A 26,734-nucleotide genomic window follows, 5' to 3' on the forward strand; every position below is an offset into this window, starting at 1 on the left:
TTTCCGTCGTGTTGACATTTGATCAGAGGATAACTAGTAAGCATCAGAACAAGAAATGTAGACGAATCAGTGAAGATGTTTATTTTATACCAGTTTAAGCCATTTTAGAAATAATTTGTATCGGCTGAACAACCCCTTTAATACAGAAGTGTTTGTAGCGCTCCTAAACCTTCGGGATTACTTTAAAACAGCATTAGAAAACTGAGAGGAGAGATAATGTTAATCATAAATGAGTACGAATCAGCTCTTGCCTTTGGTTATGACTTAGAAGTGCTGATTGCCAGGCCCCTGGTATATCCCGTATGAGCATGATGGAGGAGTGTTCAAGACTAGTTTCAATTATGGTGGTCTCTGCATAAGTTTTTTTGTCCACTAGAAGAATTTAAGCACTCTTAGAGGGAGATGATGGCTCAAGGTGTGCTAGAAGGCCCCTTTGGCAAGGTAGATTCTTATACAATGGTTGTGGTGTAGTATGGCAGATTACATTTTTGTAAGAAAACGCTGTTTCGTTCAAAACCAATATACATATATATATATATATATATATATATATATATATTAAAAACAAAAATGTACATCTGCCATTCTACACCACAGCCATTGTCTGAGAACCTGCCTTGCCAAAGGGGCCATCTAACACATCCTGGAGCCATCTTCTCCCTCTAGAGTGTTTTAACTTCTTCTAGGGGGATAAACCAACTTATGCAGAGACCACCATAAGTGAAACCAGTCTTGAACACACCTCCTCCATCATGCTCATACGGGATATACCAGGGGCCTGGCAATCAGCACTTCTAAAGGGCCCGTTACACACGTCGATTTATCTGGCGATATGTCGTCGGGGTCACGGTTTCCGTGACGCACATCCGGCATCGTTTGCGACGTCGTTGCGGGTGACACCTACGAGTGACTCTGAACGATCGCAAATAGGATGAAAATCGTGGATCATTGACACGTCGTTCATTTTTAAAAAAATGTTTGTTTTAGGGAAGCAGCCGACATATTGCTCCGTTTGACACCCTGCCAACATCGAACAACATTCAAATGACCGCCTGGGTCCAACAATATATCGTTGATCGCTGATGCGTCGATTTTGAGATCGTTACGTGTGACAGCAAATAAACGACCAATAAGCGATACCGGCAAATCGTAAATACGATCTGGGCATGTCACGTCGCAAATGTGATCGCATGATATATCGACGCGTGTAACGGGCCCTTTAGTCAAAACCAAAGGCCAGAGCTGATTCGTAGTCATTTATGATTAACGTTATCTCTCCTCTCAGTTTTCTAAAGCTGTTTTAAAGTAATCTGGTATCTGTAGACAATAGAGCTGTGCTGTGTCTGAACAGCCAGAAAGGGCCATTATCTTCAAAGCTCACTGCTCCTCATCATCACTGACTGTGCTTAGGCCGGACGCTGAGCTGACAACTTGACACACTGTAAAATTAATCTTCTCAGTTTTTGCTAACAATCTCTTTATTCAGGATATTAAAGTTTGTGTGGCAGTGACCGTTTTCTGACGTGAGCGCAATATCTTTGTGTTAATACGTGATATTTAGAGAGAATTTGTCACCAGGTTTTAGCCACCTAATCTGAGAGCAGCAAATATATATTTGATTTAGATTTTCCTTTTGTTCATTCCCTTTGTATTTCGTTAATTGATAAAAAAAAACAACTATTACACTAGTGATGGGTGGACTCGCAAATACCTGGGATCAGCATGTCCAACTGGGTTTTAACAAAAACCCGGTTCGGCACCGGAATTAATCACAAATATCTGGCCGGACTCCGGTCCCCATATAAATCTATGGGGACTAGAATCCAGCACTTTAAAATGGTGGTAGAAGGGATAGGGGGATTGGAGCAAGCGCGTGATAATTACCGAGTCTGCTGCATGGCTCTAACGCTACTTCCGAGGCCACTCATTATCCCAAATGCATATACACTGCTTCCTCCGCCCACCAGCAGTCCCTGCATCTCTGATTGGTTGCAGTCAGACACGCCCTCACCCTGTGTCACAGTGGGACGCCCCATGGGTGATGATCCTGTTTGTGACGCCAAAAAGAAAGATGTGACGCCCCAGGGGTAATGATCCTGTTCAGGGACGCCACAAGACTTGTTCGATATGGCAACAGGTAAAGTCAGTTTTTATTTTTATATGTCGTGACGCCACTCACGGCTTGCGGTCAGGGATGTGAAGGACCGCCGCTGCAGGTTTTATGAGCGTCTGGGGCTGATGGGGTCTGCAGCCAGATGATGTAGCCTCCTGTGAGTGAGGCAGGCCCCAGGGGCTCAGGTGAGTAGGATAGTGGGTCCCGGAATAACACAGGCTGAGTCCAAAAGTCTTTCAACTGCTTTTTACTCACTTAGGTGTTGTTGTGAGCTGACCCGAGTGTTGCTGCGATTAACCAGGTAAGACCAGGGTTCCTTCCGGCCAGTCTGAGGGTAACTTGTTAGCTTGCCTTCCTAGCACTCTGTGTTCGGATAACCCCCTGACGTGAAGTACCATGGGGGTCTATCCAGGGAGTCGCTACTGCCTTTTCTCCCCTGTGTTCGGCCTGTTTGCTGGCAGCATGGACCAAGTGAGATGGCTTCAGGCTCTGTTCCCTTATGGGTCCCTGCGTTGCTGCTGAGGCTCGGACTCTGTAAGGTTGGTGAGGTACCTGTAGTTCCCCTTACTGACAGGTTTAGCAGGTCATTAAACTGGAGTCTGCTCTAGGGACCTGTACCCCGTACGTGCCTAGTCACCAGGAGCTCCGTACTCTTACTACCAGGTGACCGTTCTCCCCGCCAATGGCGCAGGGTCTGACTAGTGGCCGCGCACGTATCCGCCTCGCGACTGCCGCTTACCACTACCAGCCTGGCTCTCCTCTTCCCTATCCTGACAGCCTCTGCACTTCCTAGCTCCCAGCCCCTCCGCTATACCCCTTGAAAAGAATTGAAGGCCAGACCCCTCTGGAGACTGCCCAAGGGTCCCATCTAATGGTGTGGGAGAACTGGTTGCTATGTGTCTGTGCGTACACACCTCGTTCTGGCCCTTAAGATCACCTGGAAGTACTGTCCCAGCATGGGTGCAGTACTCAGTGGTGCCTGACCAGGTCAGGGGCGCCAATACAGCATGTCTGACTACTTTCAATCAGAGATGCTGTGTGTGCATCTCTATTGGTGTAAAAATAAATGACTAAAAAAATTGGCATATGATTCCTCATATTATTATACCCATCACAGATAAAGCATTCAGCTACAGGCCCCCAGCCGTGTGCTTATCTTGGCTGTGTATCAAAATAAGAGGGACCGCATGCGGCTTTTTAAAAATATTTAAATAAATAATTTAAAAAAGCGGTATGTAGTACCACCCCAATTTTGATACCCAACCATGATAAAACCAACAGCTGGGGGCTAGTATTGTAAGGCTGGGCCCCCCAGCCTAAAAATAGCAGCCTGCAGATTGTTGCATCAATTAGATGTGACAATCCCAGCACTTTAGCTGGCTCATCTTGATTGCCCTGGTGCAGTGACAATCGGGGTAATAAGGGGTTAATAACAGCTTACAGCTGCCACTAAGCCCTAGATTAGTAATGGGAGGCATCTAGGAGACACCCCCCCCATTACTAATCTGTATGTAAAAAGAAATAAACACAAAAAAACAAAAAATCCTTTATTTTAAATAAAATATAAAAAACACCCTTTCACCCCATTATTAACCCCAAATCACCCAGGTCCGACATAACCACATGAGGCCCCACGACAATTCCAGCTCTGCTGAAGTCACAGCGCAGGAGCACAGAACATGACCACTCGCTGTGAGCTTCAGGCTGAGAATGACTTAGTTGCAGAGATGAACTGTGACATCACTCAGCCATCACTCAGCTTATTTCTGGTTAGAGGTGGTGGACCATGGGAACCTCCAGCTGTGACCGCAAATAACCTGAGTGATGTCACCACTCGTCGCTGTGGCTCAGTATCTGCCTGAAGCTCACAGTGGTCGGTCATGTTCTATGCTGTCAGACAGGGTGGGGGCGCTGTCTGACTGCAACTAATCAGAGGCCTGAAACACACCTCCGTTAAACACGTTCGTGTTTGTCCCGTTTCCGTATGTACCGGAGACATGGACAAACATGCACCAATGTTAATCTATCATTGAGGTCACACGTGCGTGATTCCATAAGGTCCGTGATCCGTATGTGTTTCCATTTTGCACGGAAGCATGTCCGTTGTCAACACGGAACACGCACACACGGACCCCATGAAAGTCAATGGGTATGTGTGCACAAAAACGTGACACGGATGCATCTTTGTATGCTCCGTGTATGTTTTGTGCTTTTTTGTAGCGATGTCGGTCATTCTTTCTTTTTCTGTCTATGTCGGTCAATCTCCCTCAGTCCGTCGGTCGGTCTCTCTGTCTGTCTGTCGGTCGGTCTTTCTGTCCCTCTCTCACAGTCTGTCAGTCAGTCTCCCCCCTCTCTCATACTCACCGTTCCCCGATCACCGGCGCGGCGCTACACGGCTGTTCAAGAAACTCTGGCGGCTTTTACTATTTTGAAAACGCCGGCTGCTCATTATTCAATCTCGTATTCCCTACTTTCCCCGCCCACTGGCGCCTATAATTTGTTGCAGTGAGACACGCCCCCACACTGAGTGACAGCTGTCTCACTGCAACCAATCACAGCTGCCGGTGGGCGGGTCTATACTTTGCAGTAAAAAATAAATAAATAAATAATTAAAAAATAAACGACGTGTGGTCCCCCCATTTTGATACCAGCCAGTGTAAAGTCACACGGCTGAAGGCTGGTATTCTCAGGATGGGGACCTCGACGTTATGGGGAGCCCCCCAGCCTAACAATATCAGCCAGCAGCCGCCCGGAATTGCCGCATACAATAGATGCGACAGTTCTGGGACTCTACCCGGCTCTTCCCGATTTGCCCTGGAGCGTTGGCAATCGGGGTAATAAGGAGTTATTGGCAGCCCATAGCTGCCAATAAGTCCTAGATTAATCATTGCAGGCACGAGACACCCCCAATGATTATTCTGTATGTTACAGTAAATAAACACAGTGAAAAAATCCTTTATTTGAAATAATAAACACTACAAAAAACCCGCGTTCACCAATTTATTAGGCCCCAAATACCCATCCATGTCCGGCGTAATCCACGGAGGTCCCGCGTCACTTCCAGCACTGCTACATGAAGGTGACAGGAGCTGCAGAAGAACACCGCCGCTCCTGACAGCTCCACGCAGCAACTGAGGTGAGCCTCGCGATCAGCTGTGCTGGTTACTCGCGGCCATCGCTGGATCCTCCACCTGTAACAGCAAGTCGCCCGAGTGACAGTGATGAAGTCACAGGTGAGTTGCGGTCACGGGGGGAGGATCCAGCTGGCCTCAGGTAACCTGAGTGACGGCAGCGCTAATCGCGCTGCTCACTTCAGTCACTCACGGGATTAGCGGTCACCGGTGAGTCCTTCACGGGTGACCGCTAATCAGGACGCGACACAGACAGAGCCGCGGTATGACAATGAAGTCGGGTGAAGTTCCCCAGAGTTCATTCTCAGCGCGCGTCGCTGTCTGCTGTCATCCGACATGTAGCAACTACATTTTACATCACACACGGACATTTCACACTGACAACACACACACATGGATATTTCACACGCACACACGGACATTCCACATGCACACACGGCTAGCATACGCAGTTCACACATGCCACACGGACCATAAAAACGGACACAAAAACGGGACACGGACCCGATAAATGGACGTAACACACGTGCGTGTTTTTTCACGGATGTGTGTTTCAGGCCAGAGACACGGATACCGCCGGTCTCTGAATATATATGAAGGATAATGAGCAGATCCAGATGTTGTGCGAGCAGACCTGGAAGCAGTGTACAGCTGCGCAAGAAAATCGGTAAGTATAACGTGCCTGCTTTTATTTTTTATTTTTTTAATTAACCAAGTTGTCAGACCTGAATCATTACCCGGAGTTCCCTGAGAACTTCAGGCTCAAGGTTGGAGCTCGGGTAATTTTGAACCCACGTGCATCTGGACTTTAGTAGTTCGGGTCAGCCCATCACTAATTAACACATATATATTTTTTTTAAAATATACTTACTTTGCAGCATTTTTCCACATCTGCCTGAAACTTTATCACAGTATCTGTCTGTTTATCTATGATATCACCAAGTTTTTTCATACATTGTTTAGTTGCGTCCAGCTTGTGTGTTTAGTTGTTCTATTAAATACTAGTATATCCTTTAAGCAAACTTTATAGCAGGAATCCATAAAAGGGTGACAATTACCAGGAGAATCCAGCCTAGTGGTGGATTTGGGAGAGCACATTGAAAATTACCAGCTGTGTAAAGTGTTTTTGTGTTAGCTCAGTTTCCCTACCGATGCCTCCTTTTTCCTGCTCAGGATCTCATGCTGTGAATTTTACCCAGATTAACGGACCTGGTTTACAATCACTCTTTGTGCACTTTTCTTGGATTGACTTCCCACTGTGTCCCACAGCCAGTGCTGACTTCTAATCTGTGTGCCCTCTTAGTTCTGTAAAACCTGGCCCTGCATGTCCTCCTTATACTGATTTTCTGAAAACTGGTGGAAGTTACTATTAGGCCCGTTTCACACGTCAGTGAAAAACACTGACGTTTTTCACTGGCGTGTAAAACACGCACATGTCCCTGCGTGTGCCTTGAATCACAGCACACGTGGGTTGTCTAAGTGCAATCAGGGCTCCGTTCTCCGTGGCCCGTGATTGCACTTAGTAATCAACTCACCTGCGCCCGCTCCCGCTCTCCATGGTGCTGATCGCTCCCGCGGTGCAGCATCCGGCCGGCGCTGACCCCTGCAGCAGCTGCTTCCGGGTCAGCTGTGTCGTGCATCATGAATATGCGCGACAGTAATGAGCCGGCTCAGAAGCAGCAAGCTGCACGGGCTGCAGAGGACATCGCTGGACGCCGGGTGAGTTAAAATGTTTTTTATTTTAAAAGCACGTTTTTTTCTGCGTGGTCCGTGGGACATCAGTGATGCCAGAAAAAAATGGACAAGAAAGCCATGGATCCCCCCTTGGGGAGGAGGGGCGACATGACCAAGGGGGGAGTTAGGGAGTGATGGGGTTAATAGGGACAGTTTGGTAGGCAGGCCTAATATGGCACTAAGGGGTGGTTTTAGGTTGGGAGGAAGAGGAGGAGTAGGGAAAGGGAGAGGAGTCTGGGAGAGGAGGGGGTTACCTCCTCTTCTTCTTCCGGACGCCAAGAGATCAGCAGCACGAGGACCACCATGGCTGATCTGCAGGAACTCCAGCGCCTGATTGAAGCAGCCGTTGCAGCGCACGGGCCCCTGGCAGTGCTGACCCACATCAGGGCTGCCGGGGTTAACCCGTCGGCGCTTGCCCCTCGCTCCCCCAGCCGCGGTGGGCGCCAGTCGCGGCCCCCCGCAGGTATTCCCCGGGTACGGGGGGGGTGAGGAGGAGATGCCAGAGCCCCTCCAGGGACCCTCCGCAGCGGGCTGAGCAGCAGCGGAGTCTGGCTGCTGCTCCCAGCAGCAGCGGGAGGAATCTGCGGTCCAGCCGCGGTGGTCGGGAGGTGGGAGTGGCCAGCGCGGGGCCTACTTCCGGTCCCGGCCTCCGGGCTGGATTTACAGTGACAGCAGTGGCTCCAGGTCGGGAGCGTGCTCGGCGAGGGATGGAGGCCAGCAGTTCCCCCTGCAGTCGGCGGGGGGACCGAGGGGCTGCAGGCGGCGGTAGGTCCAGCGCCAGGGGGAGGTCTGTGGTGCCTGACCCTGGCGCGGCAGTGAGCAGGGGTGACGGCGTGAGCCATGCGGCGACCGCCCGGTCACTTAGGTCCGCTGCGCAGCCCCCGGATGTGGCGGTCTCCCGTGGGAGCGGGGGGACCCGGCGGCAGGAGGCCTGCAGCGGCCCAGGAGGGCCAGAGGTGGCGACGGCTGGGATCCAGAGCCAGGCATCTATCCGTCCGTGTCCAGAGTCCCCTGGCAGTTGGCGAGGGGGTGGGCGCGGGCGCAAGAGGTCGAGGCCTGGGGTGCCGGCGCAGGGGACAGGACGGTCTCCTGGGCTGTCGCCCCGGGGCAAGAGAAGGAGCGGGGACGGCTCTGCCCACGCGGCGGCCCGGTCTGGCGGCCGTGGTGGGGGGGTGCCGCGGCGGCGCCCCCCGGATGTCGGATGGAAGAAGAGGTCAGCGGCGAGGATGAGGAGGTTGTGCTGTCAGATGAGTCGGATGGACGGCAGACGGAGGACAGCGAGGCGGCGGTATCGGGGGACGCTGAGCCGCGGTTGGGTGAGACGGCCACGGAGGCGGCAGGGGCTGCGCTGGCGGGGTGTTTCGGGGGCGGGGGGCGGCTGTGGACACGGCAGCGCCCGGCGGAGCAACAGTGTGGAGCCAGTTGTTGGGGCTGTTGCAGGGGTTGGCGGCAGTTGCCGGGGCTGCGGGGGGGCGGCGCCGGCGGCGGCGTGGGTGGGGACGACAGGTCGGGGGGCGGCGCCAGTGGGAGGGGGGGATGGAGCGGGGCGCGGCGGAAGGGGGGGGTGAAGGGGGGAGTGCGGCGGAGGGGGCAAAGGAAAAAGAAAAGGAGAAGGAGGATGAGGTGGTGCGCCTAGATGATAGGGCTAAAAGCGAAGTTTATGTTTGTTTTGAGGGCCCGCTGGGGACTCATTTAAAGAAGGAGGTGCGGGAAAAAATTTGGAAAGGGGAATATGTGGAGATTTTTTCTCTTCTTCCCCTGGAGAAATTTAATCTGGATAGGGTTAAGCCGAGCGACTCCAAAAAGGAGAAGGACGAGGAGGAAAAGCGCCGTTATAGACTTATTCCTCGGACTTTTGCAAACTGGTTATAAGCGTCTGCGATTTTGGTGAGCGTGGTCGGGGAAAAGGAGTCGGAGCATTGTTCGGCCTTGTTTGGTTACATGGATGCGATAGGGGAGGCTTATCGGGTTTATGGCGGGCTGGCGTGGCTGCGTTACGACGAGCAATTCCGGCAGCGGAAGGCGTTGCGGCTGGATATGCGATGGGACCATAAGGATATTTCCTTATGGATGCGACTGATGTCGGCACCGACTCAGCCCTTTCGGGGGGGTGCCGGGGGACCGGGGGCCGTGTCCCCGGCAAGTCAGAAAAAAGGTTTCTGTTGGCAATATAATGAGGGGCAGTGCAGGTTTGGAGCGGCATGCCGCTTTAAGCATGAATGCTCAGGTTGTGGGGGAGGACATAGCCTGTCCAAGTGTTTTAAAAAGGGGAAAGGAAAAGTGGGTGACGGGGATGGAAAAAGGGATGACGCCAGTGAAAGTAGAAGCGATGGCCCCCTTTTTAAATAGGTATTCGGACGGCGAGGCAGCGGCGTTGTTATGGTTTGGTTTTTCTGACGGTTTCCGTATCCCGTCGGCTGTTAGTCCATCGCCCCCGCCGTACCGTAATTTACGTTCTGCTCGGGATCATGCGAATGTGGTGGATGAGAAGCTGAGAAAGGAGGTGGTTTTGGGCAGAATGGGCGTGGTTTTGGGCAGAATGGGCGGTCCTTACGACGCCCCGCCATGTTCGAAGTTGGTGGTTTCGCCGTTGGGGGTTGTGCCGAAGAAAGAGCTGAACAAATTTCGGCTTATTCATCACTTGTCTTACCCAGAGGGGTTATCGGTGAATGATGGCATTGCACCGGAGTTATCGGCGGTATATTATGTGTCGTTCGACAAGGCGTTGGACCTGGTCAGGGCAGCGGGTCGGGGGGCGTTGATGGCAAAGGCAGATGTGGAAGCGGCGTTTCGGTTGTTACCGGTAAATCCAGATAGTCAGCATTTGTTAGGTTGCTGGTGGGATGGCAGTTATTATGTTGATCGCTGTTTGCCAATGGGTTGTTCAATTTCGTGTTCATATTTTGAGGCGTTTAGTTCGTTTGTAGAGTGGGTGGTTCGGGATGTGTCTGGGCTTACGTCCATTATTCACTATTTGGACGATTTTCTTTGTGTTGGGCCAGCGGGTTCAATGGTTTGTGCGGGGTTGTTATTTGCGTTGCAGAAAGTCGCGGGCAGCTTCGGAATTCCCTTGGCTCCCGATAAGACAGAAGGCCCGGCGCCTGTGATGCGTTTTTTGGGGATTGAGATCGATTCTATTGCCATGGAATGTAGGTTGCCAGAGGAGAAGGTTCGTGATTTGAGGGCCGCGGTGGCAGGGGTGAAAGCGGGAAAGAAGGTGCGGCTTAAGGTGGTGCAGTCCTTGCTTGGGAAATTGAATTTCGCTTGCAGGATTATGCCGATGGGGAGAGTTTTTGCGAGACGTTTGGCAACGGCGATGGCAAGGGTGCGGTCGCCGACACATTTCGTGCGAATCACGAAGGCGATCAAGGACGATCTTTTGGTGTGGGATCAATTTTTGCAGTGTTTCAATGGCCGGGCCCTGGTGATGGAGAAAGTGGCGTCTAACGGGGCGTTACAGCTGTTCACCGATGCGGCTGGGTCAGCAGGGTTTGGGGCCGTATTTCGAGGTCACTGGTGTGTGGGTCAGTGGCCACAGGCGTGGCGGGAGAGTGGTTTGTTCAGGAATTTGGCTCTGTTGGAGCTATTTCCTATCGTGGTAGCAGTGGAGCTGTGGGGGTCGCGTTTTGCCGGGAGGAAGGTATGCTTCCATTGTGATAACCAGGCAGTGGTGTTTGCTATTAACAACTTGTCTGCTAAGTCGGAGCCAGTGGTGGTGTTTTTGCGGCATTTAGTGTTGAGATGTCTGCAGCTGAATGTACAGGTGGTGGCAAAGCACGTTCCGGAAGTTGACAACGGGGTGGCTGACGCTTTGTCTCGTTTTCAGTTCGGCAGGTTTCGGGAGCTACTGCCTTGGGCGGACGAAGTCGGAGTGGAGTGTCCCGTGGATTTATGGAATCTGGTGAGGCGGTGATCTCAGAATTAATTCGGAATTCGGTGACTGAGGTGACTTGGTGCCGATATGCTAAGGTGTGGGCTGAATGGGAGGAGTTATTGGGTCGGATGTTTGATGGGGCGAGCGTGGATTACTTGGTGGCATTACTGGCGTTGGTGAGTGTGGATTTCTCGGCCGGGTGATCGGCGTCGGCCGTGGCACATCGGGTGGCGGCGGTGGCGTTTTGGTTAAAAGTGAGAGGGGAGCGAGATGTTTCGCAGGATTTTCGGGTTCGACGGGCCTTGCGAGGGTTTCGCCGCGGTGTGCGGGAGAGGGACAGGAGGCGCCCCGTATCGTTTGGTTTGTTGAGGCGGTTGGTGGGGTGCCTGAGTGGCATTTGTGAGTCGGTTTACGAGACTGTTTTGTTTACAACGGCTTTCGGTCTTGCTTTTTATGGGACTTTCCGGATCGGTGAGTTGGTAAGCCCGTCCAGGGTGACAGGCGGCGGGTTTCTGCTTGAGGATGTGCGAGTGGGCGGTGATCAGGTGGAGTGCTGGATTAGTCGGTCAAAAACGGATCAGCTGGGCCGTGGTAGGTTGGTGGTGTTATACGCGGTCCCGGGGGAGGAGTTGTGCCCAGTACGTTTGGTGGAGAGATTCATGGCCGTAAGGGGGGTTTACCGGGCCCGTTTTTGCGGCACGTGGATGGGTCTTTTTTATCAAGGTTCCAGTTTGTAGCGGTTCTGCGTCGAAATTTGCGGAACGTGGGGGAGCGCCCGGAGGATTTCGGGTCGCATTCCTTTCGGATAGGGGCAGGTACGGAGGCCGCTCGTTGGGGGCTTGGAGATGAGGTGGTAAAGCATATTGGTAGATGGGAATCTTCTTGTTTTCGGCGGTACGTGAGGCCGCAGCTGTCGTAGCATTATGGTAACTTTGGTCTAGGTACAGGTGGTCTGGCGGTTTGGAAGTGGTTTATATAAAAAAAAAAAAGAGGGGGTAACGTACAAGTGTTAGAAGACGGAGGTAGAATGGGTTTTCTGAGAGGCGTTGATGGTGGTGATGTTATTGGTTTTAATTTTTGTTTTTGTTTTGTCTTTCTTTGTTGTAGGGATGTGCCTAATCTGGATTCTGGGGCATTCCTTCGTGTTTTGGGGTGCTTGGCGGGCGGCGGTTCGCCCGAATGGTCGGCAGCTATGTCTGGATCGTGGGCAGGCGACTGCTCGGTGGATCGGTGTTCGGGGCATGGAGTGGGGCAGGGTGGTCCCAGAATTTGGTCGTAATTGTAAGGTTGACCGGCCTCCGGATGTGCTGGTATTACACGTGGGAGGGAATGATCTGGGAGTTCGGGCGTCGCGGGATCTGATCCGGGATATAAAGATCGACTTGCTGCGGTTGTGGAAGCAGTACCCGGGTTTGATTGTCGTGTGGTCAGACATAGTGACCAGGTTGTCGTGGAGGGGGGCTCGGTCGGTGGAAAAGGTCAATAAGGCCAGGGCCCAGGTGAATCGGGTGGTTGCCAGGTTTGTGACCAGGAACGGTGGGATTGTGGTGAGGCACAGGGAGTTGGAGCCGGCAGATTGGCGGTTTCGGAGGGGTGACGGAGTGCACCTCAACAACATTGGAGTGGATTTATGGGCATTGGGCCTGCAGGATGTTGTTGAGCGAGCTTTTGGTGTGTGGCGGGTCCAGGCCACGTAAGGTGTCACGTGGTCTGTCCTGTGGCGGGGGGGTAGGTCTGGTCCAGAGGTTGGAAGTGACTGGTAACTGGACCGGGAGTCATTGTCTGGGTATGGTGGCTCTCGGTTCCGGGATGTGGCAGGCACGGGGTTCTGCCAAAGTGTGGGGGTGTCAATCCGTGGGTGATTGGCACCTCGTCTCTGGGACGGTGTGTTGCGGCCAGGGACAAGGGGAGTAGTAGTTATGGACTGGGCCTGCCCCCGGGAGGGTCATGTAAATGGCATTGTCTATTGTTATCTGTGTGTTGTTGTCCTGGGTCGCCCGTTGGACGGCGTCCCTAAGGTGCTTAGTTTGTGAACAATAGGCAATAAAGGCTGCTGTGGCCATTTTGAACCAAGTCGCATGCAGTCCGTGTGTTTATTTTAGGATAAGGGTTTTGGTAATACAGACATCACGACTGGAGAATACTCCCTCAGCTGGTCAAGAAAGCCATGGATCCCCCCTTGGGGAGGAGGGGCGACATGACCAAGGGGGAGTTAGGGAGTGATGGGGTTAATAGGGACAGTTTGGTAGGCAGGCCTAATATGGCACTAAGGGGTGGTTTTAGGTTGGGAGGAAGAGGAGGAGTAGGGAAAGGGTTAGTCTGCGAGAGGAGGGGGTTACCTCCTCTTCTTCTTCCGGACGTCAAGAGATCCCCGCCCACCCTCCCTTTTTGTGTTGTCATCTGGGGGACGTGGTTTGGGATGTTGGGATGCTATTTGTCACAGCGGCGGGGGGGGGGGGGGGGGGGTAGGTCTGGTCCAGAGGTTGGAAGTGACTGGTAACTGGACCGGGAGTCATTGTCTGGGTATGGTGGCTCTCAATTCCGGGATGTGGCAGGCACGGGGTTCTGCCAAAGTGTGGGGGTGTCAATCCGTGGGTGATTGGCACCTCGTCTCTGGGTCGGTGTGTTGCGGCCAGGGACAAGGGGAGTAGTAGTTATGGACTGGGCCTGCCCTCGGGAGGGTCATGTAAATGGCATTGTCTATTGTTAACTGTGTGTTGTTGTCCTGGGTCGCCCATTGGACGGCGTCCCTAAGGTGCTTAGTTTGTGAACAATAGGCAATAAAGGCTGCTGTGGCCATTTTGAACCAAGTCGCATGCAGTCCGTGTGTTTATTTTAGGATAAGGGTTTTGGTAATCCAGACATCACGACCGGAGAATACTCCCTCAGCTGGTCATGTCTCCGTGCGGCAATCACGCACACGCGGGTACGCCGCACGGAGACACGTGCAGTGAAAAATCACTTACGTGTGATCAGACCCATTCATTAGAATGGGTCTGCGTATGTCAGTGATTCTGGTACGTAGAAAAAAAAAGCACAAACGTACCAGAATCACTGACGTGTGAAACAGGCCTTACTGTGTGTCAGTACCGTCCACCCAAAATACTTATTAGGAATGTATTTAAAGGAACATGTAAAAAAAAAAAAATACAACCTGTAATCTATTCATCAATGAGTACTAACTAGAGGTGAGGTTTTAAAAAGAAAAAAAACAGAGTTCAAGTTCGGAGATCGGGTGCTTTACGTATGCAAACCACTTATGTGAGCATCATTGTGTTCGGGTACGCTCAATGCCCAGCCCAGTGCGAGCCGTTTGCAGTGTTTGAATGACTTGCACTGGGGCTAACAACAGCGTGATCTGATGTAGTGTGCACCTGTAGTGGGTGTTCATAACCCCCTACAAAGGAAACATCTTCCGGAAATGTTATTAATAAAAGTGTTATATTCTTTTATACTGTATTGTATTTTAGTGTTAGGGCACCCCCTAGTGGCCGGGTGGGACGGCTGTTGCCACCGGGGAGGAGGAGTCGGCTGGATGACTAGGGAAGGTCTGTGTGTGTGAAGGGAGTCGGATCCGGGACAGCAGTGTATGACCATCGGTGGCAGTGTGTATGAGCGGAACATCAGGGGACGCCGGAGTAACGGAGGAGTACGCAACCTCAGAGGTCTGATTCCGCTGGTGTGGGTCCGGTGTGTGCTTGACCTAGGAGTGGGAGCCTGGAGAAGCGGAGTACCCAGGGCATATCCCCACTAGAGGGCGCGTTTGGACAGGTTGTCCCCAGCTCCACAGAAACTGCCGTATTTGCTGTCCGGATTTGTATGGTGCCAATAAATGTTATCTTTTATTGCAAGCAACTTTTGCCTGAGGACTGTTTGTGTACTACCGGACGAAGATACCGACACACACTGTTCCACTGAGCCAGTCCCCAACATTAAAGGAGTGATGGAGCCAGGGGTGTGCCTGAAAGCTACCGCCGCCACGACTACACAGCCAGAGGCCTCCCTGGGCCATCACTTCATGTAATGTTGGGGACTGGCTCAGTGGAACAGTGTGTGTCGGTATCTTCGTCCGGTAGTACACAAACAGTCCTCAGGCAAAAGTTGCTTGCAATAAAAGATAACATTTATTGGCACCATACAAATCCGGACAGCAAATACGGCAGTTTCTGTGGAGCTGGGGACAACCTGTCCAAACGCGCCCTCTAGTGGGGATATGCCCTGGGTACTCCGCTTCTCCGGGCTCCCACTCCTAGGTCAAGCACACACCGGACCCACACCAGCGGAATCAGACCTCTGAGGTTGCGTACTCCTCCGTTACTCCGGCGTCCCCTGATGTTCCGCTCATACACACTGCCACCGATGGTCACACACTGCTGTCCCGGATCCGACTCCCTTCACACACACAGACCTTCCCTAGTCATCCAGCCGACTCCTCCTCCCCGGTGGCAACAGCCGTCCCACCCGGCCACTAGGGGGTGCCCTAACACTAAAATACAATACAGTATAAAAGAATATAACACTTTTATTAATAACATTTCCGGAAGATGTTTCCTTTGTAGGGGGTTATGAACACCCACTACACACCAAAAAATAATAAAGGAAAATCCCCGCCGTTGAAAGTGTTCTGTTTATGGCTGACTGCGTGTTGGCGGAAACCCAAACTGCCCAATTAGTGACTTCCATTGGGGTTCAGGTCAAATCCGGGTCCCAAACCGAACTTTTTCAAGAGACCGGCTGCACCCGCAAAACTGAACATCCACAGGTACGCTTATATCTAGTACCAAGTAGTAATGGGGGAGCTCTAAAATGCTCAATGCTCGTTATTCAATTCAAGCTGGACAGATACTCGGTCGCGCTCCACGTAATGAGCATTATGGAAAGTCAATGATTGGCCTGTTCAGAGCTCCACTCACTTACAGCAAGCCATAAAGAGAGCATTTCCAGCTGGAGGGAGGAAGTGGTTTGGGGGGGGTCATGCTACATTATTTTACTCCCGAGAGAGCCATTCTAAGGGTACCTTCACACTTTAGTGATGCAGCAGCGATCCAACCAGCGATCTGACCTGGTCAGGATCGCTGCTGCATCGCTACATGGTCGCTGGTGAGCTGTCAAACAGGCAGATCTCACCAGCGACCAGTGACCAGCCCCCATCCAGCAGTGACGTGTAAGCGACGCTGCGCTTGCACGGAGCCGGCGTCTGGAAGATGCGGACACTGGTAACTAAGGTAAACATCGGGTATGGTTACCCGATGTTTACCTTAGTTACAAGCTCACACCGCTTAACTTAGCGTGTGCAGGGAGCAGGAGCCGGCACTGGCAGCGTGAGAGCTGCGGAGGCTGGTAACGAAGGTAAATATCGGGTAACCACCTTGGTTACCCGATGTTTACCTTAGTTACAGCTTACCGCAGGCTGTCAGACGCCGGCTCCTGCTCCCTGCACATTCAGGATTGTTGCTCTCTCGCTGTCACACACAGCGATGTGTGCTTATCAGCGGGAGAGCAACAATAAAAAAACGAACCAGGGCTGTGTGTAACGAGCAGCGATCTCACAGCAGGGGCCAGATCGCTGCTCAGTGTCACACACAGCGAGATCGCTAATGAGGTCACAAAAAACGTGACTCAGCAGCGATCTCAGTAGCGATCTCGCTGTGTGTGAAGTACCCCTAAGACTCTGGTGCCTGCACACATCATGCAGTGAAGTGAGCCTGTGCGTTGTGGTCGTTTCACAGACACATCCGAGCACCCATGATACTCGGCCGAGCACCGCAAGTACCCGTGCACCCCGAAGCTTGATCAAGTAACAAGCAGTGCCAAGCACATTCGTTCATCACTAATACTAAGTGGTCTCTGATTATTTCAAGACTTTATACCTAGACTACCTTTACAATGCACCCCAACCCACCCAAACACTGTGAATGCAACCCAAATACTTTACTGTCTCTTTTTTGCCATCTTCATCACCCCATATTTTTTGTGACATTTTGGCTGGCAATAAGGAAATACAGTTAGGTCCAGAAATATTTGGACAGTGACACAATTTTCGCGAGTTGGGCTCTGCATGCCACCACATTGGATTTGAAATGAAATCTCTACAACAGAATTCAAGTGCAGATTGTAACGTTTAATTTGAAGGTTTGAACAAAAATATCTGATAGAAATTGTAGGAATTGTACACATTTCTTTACAAACACTCCACATTTTAGGAGGTCAAAAGTAATTGGACAAATAAACCAAACCCAAACAAAATATTTTTATTTTCAATATTTTGTTGCGAATCCTTTGGAGGCAATCACTGCCTTAAGTCTGGAACCCATGGACATCACCAAACGCTGGGTTTCCTCCTTCTTAATGCTTTGCCAGGCCTTTACAGCCGCAGCCTTCAGGTCTTGCTTGTTTGTGGGTCTTTCCGTCTTAAGTCTGGATTTGAGCAAGTGAAATGCATGCTCAATTGGGTTAAGATCTGGTGATTGACTTGGCCAATGCAGACGGTTGCACTTTTTTGCACTCATGAACTCCTGGGTAGCTTTGGCTGTATGCTTGGGGTCATTGTCCATCTGTACTATGAAGCGCCGTCCGATCAACTTTGCGGCATTTGGCTGAATCTGGGCTGAAAGTATATCCCGGTACACTTCAGAATTCATCCGGCTACTCTTGTCTGCTGTTATGTCATTGATATAGAAGGGTTAAATAGTTTCTCTATTTCTTTATTAAAGATATTTTATTTCATTAGTAAGTAGTTCATAGTCATAGAGCCTTCGGAATAAGAGACAAGCTCAAGGATTATTATTGTCTCTAAATGTTCTTCTTATCTTCTTCTTATCTCATATGCATGACTCTACATTTTTGTTTTGCTAAAACTTAAAGGTCATATGAGCAACTTGTAAAATCCAGCTAGAAGCCTCATTTGCAAAATCACATTGATCTGTAAATGGTATAAATAAACTGTACCTTAGCTAAATAAACAGGAAAATTGATCATGCTCACATGGATGCAGGTCTTTTTCTCCGAGTGCTCGATCTTGATTAGGTCTGAAGAGGCCTAATTCAGAGGACCTCACTGGTGATCCCATAAGCTGACTTATGACAAAACAGAACAGCTACAACAGTTTTTGGTGCCCAACGTGGAGCCGTGGCCAACCAGCCTATTCAGAAGAAGTTTTGGGGACTCTTGAGAAAGTGAAAGTGAAATTTCAGCTGCAGCAAGGTGAGAAGCTTTATTCTTACACTTTATTTCACTCTCTCTGATTTCCCGAATATTCTGGGTAAGGCTGTACACACGGTTCAAGAACTCTGGCATCACCAGTGAGTATTGTTTTTTTCTCATGCATGTCTGAATGAGAGTTGAAATATAGAGTAATAAGATAATCTGTTGTCCGTCCATTAACTGATTGCATAGATTGCATAGCATGGAACTTGGGACAGTCTCTGTATAATTACATTTGCTGTGTTGCTGTGTTTTATGTTTTGCTTTGGCCATCTTTGCATCTTTGATGGGCAATACACTGGTCTAGGGATATGTGTTCATAAGTGGTTTCATACTAATGCCTAGATAAAGTAGGCAGGCAATAGGTTGTTGTATATTGATGAGAAGCCTCTGAATAACAAAATGACAAGTAATTGAGATAAGAGACTTGGTGAAATAATATGTATGTATAAGTCTAATGGTTATAGGTCATACTGTGGACTGTGAAAAGATGTTCCGGTTGTGAAATGTCACAGGGCATAGCCATATAGAGTATTTTAGTGGATACCTGACATATGTATTTTTTCCCATCAGTGTCAAGAGCGGTTTAGATAATTTTATTTACATGTGAGGTTAACTGATCCTTGGAAGGTGTATTGTTACATATGTTTCTAGAATCAAGTGCTGTGAAGGTATATAAGTAGTCTCAATTTTCTGCTGGGATTGTGTATTATACCAGTGGGTATTAGGGATGTTTTGGAAAAGCTGAATCTGGACGAAGAATTCTTTTTGAGATAACACTCTTGCTAAACAAACTGTGCGCTGCTGCCATTCTGTTGGGAGGGGTCAAGTGAACAGCTGCGCGATTTTCTGCCCTCTGTGAGAAGTCAGCTCTGAGGATTGTTTTGGTTTAACTCTAGTTTACGTTCGTTGCTGGAATACTTTGTAAAGGACCAGCATGGACTACCCAACTGCACATCAGGTTTGAAGTGGGTTAGAGAGCATTGTGGCCTTCCCACTTACATGGAGGTGGTCTAGCAGGTGAGAGGACTATCACACCTGGTCCTTCCTGCTTTAGTCATCTGGTCTATTGGGTGAGAGGTGTTTTTTTAACCCTTCCCAATACGCCCTACAAGTGTAGCAGGTGAGAGTGAATGCTGATTTAGCCTTCCAGCTACCACTTGAGAGCCCATTCTGACTTGCCAGGAGACGTGTGGCCTGTTAACAAGGTTCAGGGACACTGAGAGGGCATTTGCAGAAAGGTGGCTGTGTGAGAATAAGTTGAAGCCATGGGCAACTTGTTCAGTGTGCAGTGTGGGGCTCCAGCGGGATCCAAAACAGTCAAACAGATAGTGCAAGAAAGGAAAGTCAAGGAAGCAGTGAAAAATATCAGACCAATACTCAGAAAGGCAGACATGCCAGAGTGTGGGTGTTTGGATGTTGAGAAATGGCACAGATTCAAGGAAGAGGTGCAGCATTGTGGATGTAAAGAAATAACAGTGGGATGTATTATTATATTATTGTTATGTAAAGTGTATTATAAATGTTTTAATGCACCAAGAGCAAAAACTGTGACTGCTACCGCCCCACCTTCACATGATCAGAAACCCAGACCAGATGAATGGACTTGTGAACATTGTAGTCAGAAAAACCCAGACTGGAGAAGTACTTGTGCTACGTGTAATGTTACTCGCCCTAAGCAGATTGCACTAAATCCTGTTCAAACCAGATCACATGTGATGACAGAGGACGCTGACTCTAAGACAGAGGTAGTGAAGGAATTGAGTTTTGGGGAGGAAGCTGGACATTACTCTGATGGTGAGGAAAGAAAACAGTTATCTGACCCTGAAGACCAACTTTTCCCTCTTTCCCTGACTGACGTAATACAGCAGGAAGGGGAGAGTATAGAGACGTACTTTTGGAGGTTACAGCTGAAGTGGGCAGACGTGGGGTACAAAGTCAGAACCTCCCTTAATGACAAAATACTGATGAGTATATTCGTTAACGGTATGAATAAGGTTTTACGAGAAGCAGTACAGACAGCCAGACCTGAGTGGAGAAACATGGACCCAACAGACCTTCTGCAAGTAGCTAAGGGGGTTGAACTGACAAAATGCAAGCGACCAGTTATGTATGCTAGAGCACAAGGAAAACAGTGGAAGCAGAGAGGGAGGGCACCAGGTGACCTAGCGACCGTACAGTGCTGGAATTGTGGACAGAATGGACATTACGCCAGACAGTGCAAAAACCCCAATTAGGAGAGGGAGCAGACTGACTCTCCTCCTTCTTTCCCTCCTCCTTTGCCTCTGGCCTAGGAAAGTGGTGACCATGAAGGGACTGGAGGGATTGGTGTTTGAAATTCCCTTGATAAAACAGTATCCCTTAAGCCCAGCCAAATCAATGGCCCTGACCAGAGAATATGTGCAAGCAGGGGCTCTAGTACAAAGGTCCTCCCCCTGTAACACTCCCTTGTATCCAATCAAGAAAAAAAGGGCCCAAAGGTTCCCCTGACACGTACAGAATGGTGCATGATTTGAGAGCTGTCAATGCTGTCACTGAGAGTGGAACATCTATTGTTGCAAACCCACATACCTTACTGTCATAAATCCCAGGGACCTCCAAATGTTTTACAGTAATTGACTGGGCAAATGCATTTTTCTCTGTGCCTCTACACCCTGACTGTCAGTATCTTTTTGCCTTCACACATGAGGGGAAACAGTACATGTGGACAGTCCTCCCGCAAGGAGGAATTAATTCACCTACCATTTATTCTACAGCTATGGCAGGAATTCTGGAGCAGTGGCAACCGCCTCATCCACAGGTTACGCTATTGCAGTACGTGGATGACCTTTTGCTCTGCTGTCCAGACCAGACGTCCTGCAAGGAAGCCACAATTTCTTTGCTGTGTTTTCTGGCAGAGAATGGTTGCAAAGTTTCACGTGAAAAATTACAGTACTGTAAGCAAAAGGTAACATTTTTGGGTCACTGTATCTCTGAAGGTACGAGACACCTGACTGAGGAGAGAAAACAAGCAGTCCAAAATCTCTCCCTACCCAGGTCCCACCGGCAACTGCGCACCTTTTTGGGCTTAGTGTCATACTGCAGGCCTTGGATAAAGTCTGCCTCGCAAATGATGCAACCCCTCTATGATTGTCTGTCATCTGACCCCTTTGACCTCACTCAGGAAGCTATTGATTCTGTTCATTCCTTTAAACTACTCATTGTATCTGCCCCGGCCCTGGGTATTCCAAATTACGATCAACCATTTTTTTTTGTTTTGCACAGAACAGGGAGGGCATGCGACAGTCGTCCTCACACAGCAACATGGTGACAAACAAAGACCAATAAGCTTACTACTCAGCGCGATTGGACCCAATTGTCAGAGGGTCACCCACGTGTGTCCGTGCTGTAGCGGCTGCTGCAGTACTGCTAGGGAAAGCTTGCAAGATCACATTGACATTTCCCTTAACAATTTACTCCCCGCATGACATTCATGCTATACTTGTGCAAGTCCAACCGAAACACCTGTCTATGGCCAGACAGCTCAGACTTGAATGTGCCCTTCTGATTCCTGAGTATGTCACCCTCAAGAGGTGTAATGTTCTGAATCCAGCCACCCTTTTGCCAGTAGATTCAGAAAAGGGGGAATTGGTGACAATGGTAGCAAGTGAGGATGAATACTTTGACATGACACACGAGCATGGCTGCATAGAGCTGATGAGTCAGGAGACAGCAGGTTTTCCACATGTCTATGATACACCTATTACTAATGCAGATTTTGAGTTTTTTGTAGATGGCTCCAGATACCACCTGGATGGGAGATTCTACACTGGATATGCAGTAGTATCCTCACATGAGGTAATCCGAGCTGAACCACTCCCGCCGCACATGTCCGCGCAGGAGGCGGAGCTAACAGCGCTCATTGAGGCGTGTAGAGCGGGATCAGGTAGGAAAATTAATGTCTATTCAGACTCAAATTGTGGATTTGGGATCTGTCATGATTTTGGCCCTATCTGGAGAAGTAGAGCTTTTCTTACGTTAGCTGGTAAGCCTATTAAAAAAAAATGCAGAATTGGTAAAACGGTTAATGGAGGCACTAATGTTACCAGTCCAGGTTGGCATCATTAAGGTGAAAGCACACACAAAAGGTGACTCACTGGAGGTAGCGGGCAATAGAAGGGCGGATGCAGCTGCGAAAGCAGCGGCAAAGAGGCCTAGGGATCAGAGGATAGTGGCAGGGAGCCAGCAAGTCCCAGCCACAGTAAGTCTGGATGTCCTGAAATCCCTCCAGAATCAGGGTGCCCAAACAGAGAAGGAACACTGGGGAAAATGGGAGCTGGGCTGAACTCGAATGGAGTATGGGAAAGTAAGGATAGGTTGTGTTTACCAAGGTCCCTGTTCCCTATGATGGCACAAGCAACACATGGCCCCACTCACGCCTCAAAAAGTCACATGTGTAACCAGGTCAATGCCTTCTGGATCGCTCCTGGCTTCAGTTACGTAGCCTCCAAACACGTACAATCCTGCATTATCTGCGCACAACACAACCCAGGTAAAACAGTAAAAGTCCCTAAGAAAGCAACACCCAGACCGCTCTACCGTGTCAATGACTGCAAATAGACTACATACAACTACCCAAGGTAGGAGTGTATGAATACGTCCTGGTATGTGTAGATTTCTTCTCAGGATGGGTTGAGGCCTATCCAGTAAAATGTGCAAATGCTAAAACAACTGCAGAAAAACTGATGAAGGAACTAGTCTGTCGGTATGGCATCCCAGAAGCCATAGAAAGTGACAGGGGTATACACTTCACTGGAGAAATAATGAGGGACATTATGCAGGCCCTGGGAATAGAGCAGGCATTCCATACCCCTTATCATCTGCAGAGCAGTGGAAAAGTAGAGAGATTAAACGGGACACTTAAACTAAAAAAATTCAAAAGGCCATGGCAGAGACAGGAAAGAATTGGGTAGAGTGCTTATCCCTGGCACTCTTTTCAGTCAGACACACTCCATATAGAAAGACAGGCTTGTCTCCTTTTGAAGTCCTTTTTAGTAGTGCCCCAAAAACAGGTCTCTACTTTCCACAAGTGTTACAGATGCAACACGGCACTATGACAGCCTACGTCCAGGCCTTACAGGAAAGACTTAATGTGGTGCATAAACATGTCTTTTCATCCATTCCAGATCCCAATGCAAGTGCAGATGTGCATCAACTGAATCCAGGTGATTGGGTGGTCGTGCGCAGACACGTGAGAAGGGCCTAGATCCACGCTCTGATGGCCCATTCCAACTCCAGCTGACCACATCCACCTCAGTGAAACTTGAGGGAAAGCCCACCTGGATCCACGCCAGTCACTGTAAAAAGGTCACTCCACCGGCAGAATGACAGTCTTGCTAATTATCCTGCTAGGTGTAGCAGGGTTGCTGCGCCAAACAAAGACACTGAGCGAACTTTTAAATACGGACTGGGATAATAAACTCATTCGCCACCATATTTCTCTTACTGAGGACATGGAAGGAGAAAAGCCAAAAGACTGTTGGATCTGCACACACAGTTTTATTTTCTTCAAAGACTATGCCTTATTTAGCCTTACCTCTGGAACCACAGGAGATGTTGATATCAGACTGTATGTACAATGAAACCTGGACTCTATCGATATTCTGGTGAAAAGATGTATTTGCCACCTTGACTATAGCTGGAAAGGTCACTAATCCCTGGTTCCAGCTAAATATCACACAGCCTAGGGGACAGTCGTGGTGGATGGAATACAATCCGGACATTGAGGGTGTAGTTACCAAAGTAAAGACTAAGATCCCTCATTCAGGCCCCATTACCTACGATGGGTTATGGTTCAGTCTTCAATATAATGATGTTGCTATCTGTGGAAATGATTGTTTCCGTGTGTTTGTGTCTATGTGTGTATCTACATACATAGTCACCAGTTTTTGTCTGTTCTCCTATTATATGTATATATGGATGATTCCAGCAAAGACTCCTGGTGAGGAAATACATTTTCTTTTATGAATCCAGCTAATTGGTTTAAGGGCCTAGCAGGTTGGATTTCTGGCATTATACAATCCTGTATGCAAATATTGTTATTCTGTCTATTGCTTTATATAGCTGTAAAAGCATTGATATATGCGTTAGCTAAACTATTGAATAATGTATGTTCTAAGAGTTTCAGTATTGAACCCTCTGTAGTTTACTACGGACCCCAAATGGCCTCTACTGACAGGAAGTAGGTGTCCACACTGAGGGTGGATGGGTGAAGTGGTAGGAAGACCCCTCATGGGTACTAGGCCCATGAGCCAGCAGTTCCTGTTTGGACACCTACTGACCCTGTAGTGAAGGTTATACCATTTACAAAAGGGGGAAATTGATATAGAAGGGTTAAATAGTTTCTCTATTTCTTTATTAAAGATATTTTATTTCATTAGTAAGTAGTTCATTGTCATAGAGCCTTCGGAATAAGAGACAAGCTCAAGGATTATTATTGTCTCTAAATGTTCTTCTTATCTTCTTCTTATCTCATATGCATGACTCTACATTTTTGTTTTGCTAAAACTTAAAGGTCATATGAGCAACTTGTAAAATCCAGCTAGAAGCCTTATTTGCAAAATCACATTGATCTGTAAATGGTATAAATAAACTGTACCTTAGCTAAATAAACAGGAAAATTGATCATGCTCACATGGATGCAGGTCTTTTTCTCCGAGTGCTCGATCTTGATTAGGTCTGAAGAGGCCTAATTCAGAGGACCTCACTGGTGATCCCATAAGCTGACTTGTGACAAAACAGAACAGCTACAACAGTCATCAATAAACACAAGTGACCCAATGCCATTGAAAGCCATGCATGCCCATGCCATCACGTTGCCTCCACCATGTTTTACAGAGGATGTGGTGTGCCTTGGATCATGTGCCGTTCCCTTTCTTCTCCAAACTTTTTTCTTCCCATCATTCTGGTACAGGTTGATCTTTGTCTCATCTGTCCATAGAATACTTTTCCAGAACTGAGCTGGCTTCATGAGGTGTTTTTCAGCAAATTTAACTCTGGCCTGTCTATTTTTGGAATTGATGAATGGTTTGCATCTAGATGTGAACCCTTTGTATTTACTTTCATGGAGTCTTCTCTTTACTGTTGACTTAGAGACAGATACACCTACTTCACTGAGAGTGTTCTGGACTTCAGTTGATGTTGTGAACGGGTTCTTCTTCACCAAAGAAAGTATGCGGCGATCATCCACCACTGTTGTCATCCGTGGACGCCCAGGCCTTTTTGAGTTCCCAAGCTCACCAGTCAATTCCTTTTTTCTCAGAATGTACCCGACTGTTGATTTTGCTACTCCAAGCATGTCTGATATCTCTCTGATGGATTTTTTCTTTTTTTTCAGCCTCAGGATGTTCTGCTTCACCTCAATTGAGAGTTCCTTAGACCGCATGTTGTCTGGTCACAGCAACAGCTTCCAAATGCAAAACCACACACCTGTAATCAACCCCAGACCTTTTAACTACTTCATGGATTACAGGTTAACGAGGGAGACGCCTTCAGAGTTAATTGCAGCCCTTAGAGTCCCTTGTCCAATTACTTTTGGTCCCTTGAAAAAGAGGAGGCTATGCATTACAGAGCTATGATTCCTAAACCCTTTCTCCGATTTGGATGTGAAAACTCTCATATTGCAGCTGGGAGTGTGCACTTTCATCCCATATTATATATATAATTGTATTTCTGAACATGTTTTTGTAAACAGCTAAAATAACAAAACTTGTGTCACTGTCCAAATATTTCTGGACCTAACTGTATCTAACACAGAGGTGTGGTTTGGCTGGGAATCCATTAATGCCTTACTCTAGCTGACTGTGTATGGGGTAAAGCACAATGGATGGCAATGGGAGAGGGCAAACGGTGCTGTGCATTGAAGACACTTATTCATGTTGTTTCACGCATCTGAAAAGACTGAGTTTGAACACCAGTCCACTGAAAAATGATCAAAGTGCCTCTTGATAAATTTCATGCAACTTTCAGGTGCCAGAGAGAGAAATCTATTCCAGTTGATGACTGGATTACATTTCTGATACTTTTGTAGCGAAAATTATGAATTTGTTAGATTGTGTTAAGGACGCTTTACACGCTGTGACATCGCTAGCGATGTCACTAGAGATCGCACCCGCCCCGTCGTTTGTGCGTCACAGGCAAATTGCTGCCCGTGGCGGACAAATCGGAGGTACGCGTCACACGTACTTACCTGCCAAACGACGTCGCTGTGGCCGGCGAACAACCTCTTTTCTAAGGGGGTGGTTCGTGCGGCGTCACAGCGAGGTCACACAGCAGGCAACCAATAAAAGCGGAGGGGCGGAGAGCAGCCGCATGAAGGTCACTCCCACCTCGTTACCGGAGCACGCAGGTACGCTTTTGTTTATTGTTTCCAGGGTGTCACATGTAGCGATGTGTGCTGCCTCAGGAACGACAAACAACCTGCGTCCCAGAAGATCAACGATATTTTGAAAATGAACGACTTGTCAACGATCAACGACGTGGTGAGTATTTTGCATCGTTAGCGGTCGCTCGTACGTGTCACACGCAACGATGTCTCTAACAAGGCAGGATGTGCGTCACGAATTCCTTGACCCCAGCGACATCTCGTTAGCGATGTCGTTGCGTGTAAAGCGGCCTTTAGGCCACGATATCCAGCACTAT

At 49.0% G+C, this 26,734-nt stretch overlaps 1 protein-coding gene across 2 annotated transcripts in view; it reads right to left on the bottom strand.

The window, feature by feature from the left end:
- Positions 1–26,734, bottom strand: part of NECAB3 (N-terminal EF-hand calcium binding protein 3) — a 160,906-nt gene that overhangs the window by 12,184 nt on the left and 121,988 nt on the right. The gene's annotated exons all lie outside the window — the stretch shown is intronic.

This window comes from Anomaloglossus baeobatrachus, chromosome 5 (genome assembly GCF_048569485.1).
Source record: "Anomaloglossus baeobatrachus isolate aAnoBae1 chromosome 5, aAnoBae1.hap1, whole genome shotgun sequence".
In the NCBI taxonomy this organism is placed as follows: Eukaryota; Metazoa; Chordata; class Amphibia; order Anura; family Aromobatidae; genus Anomaloglossus; species Anomaloglossus baeobatrachus.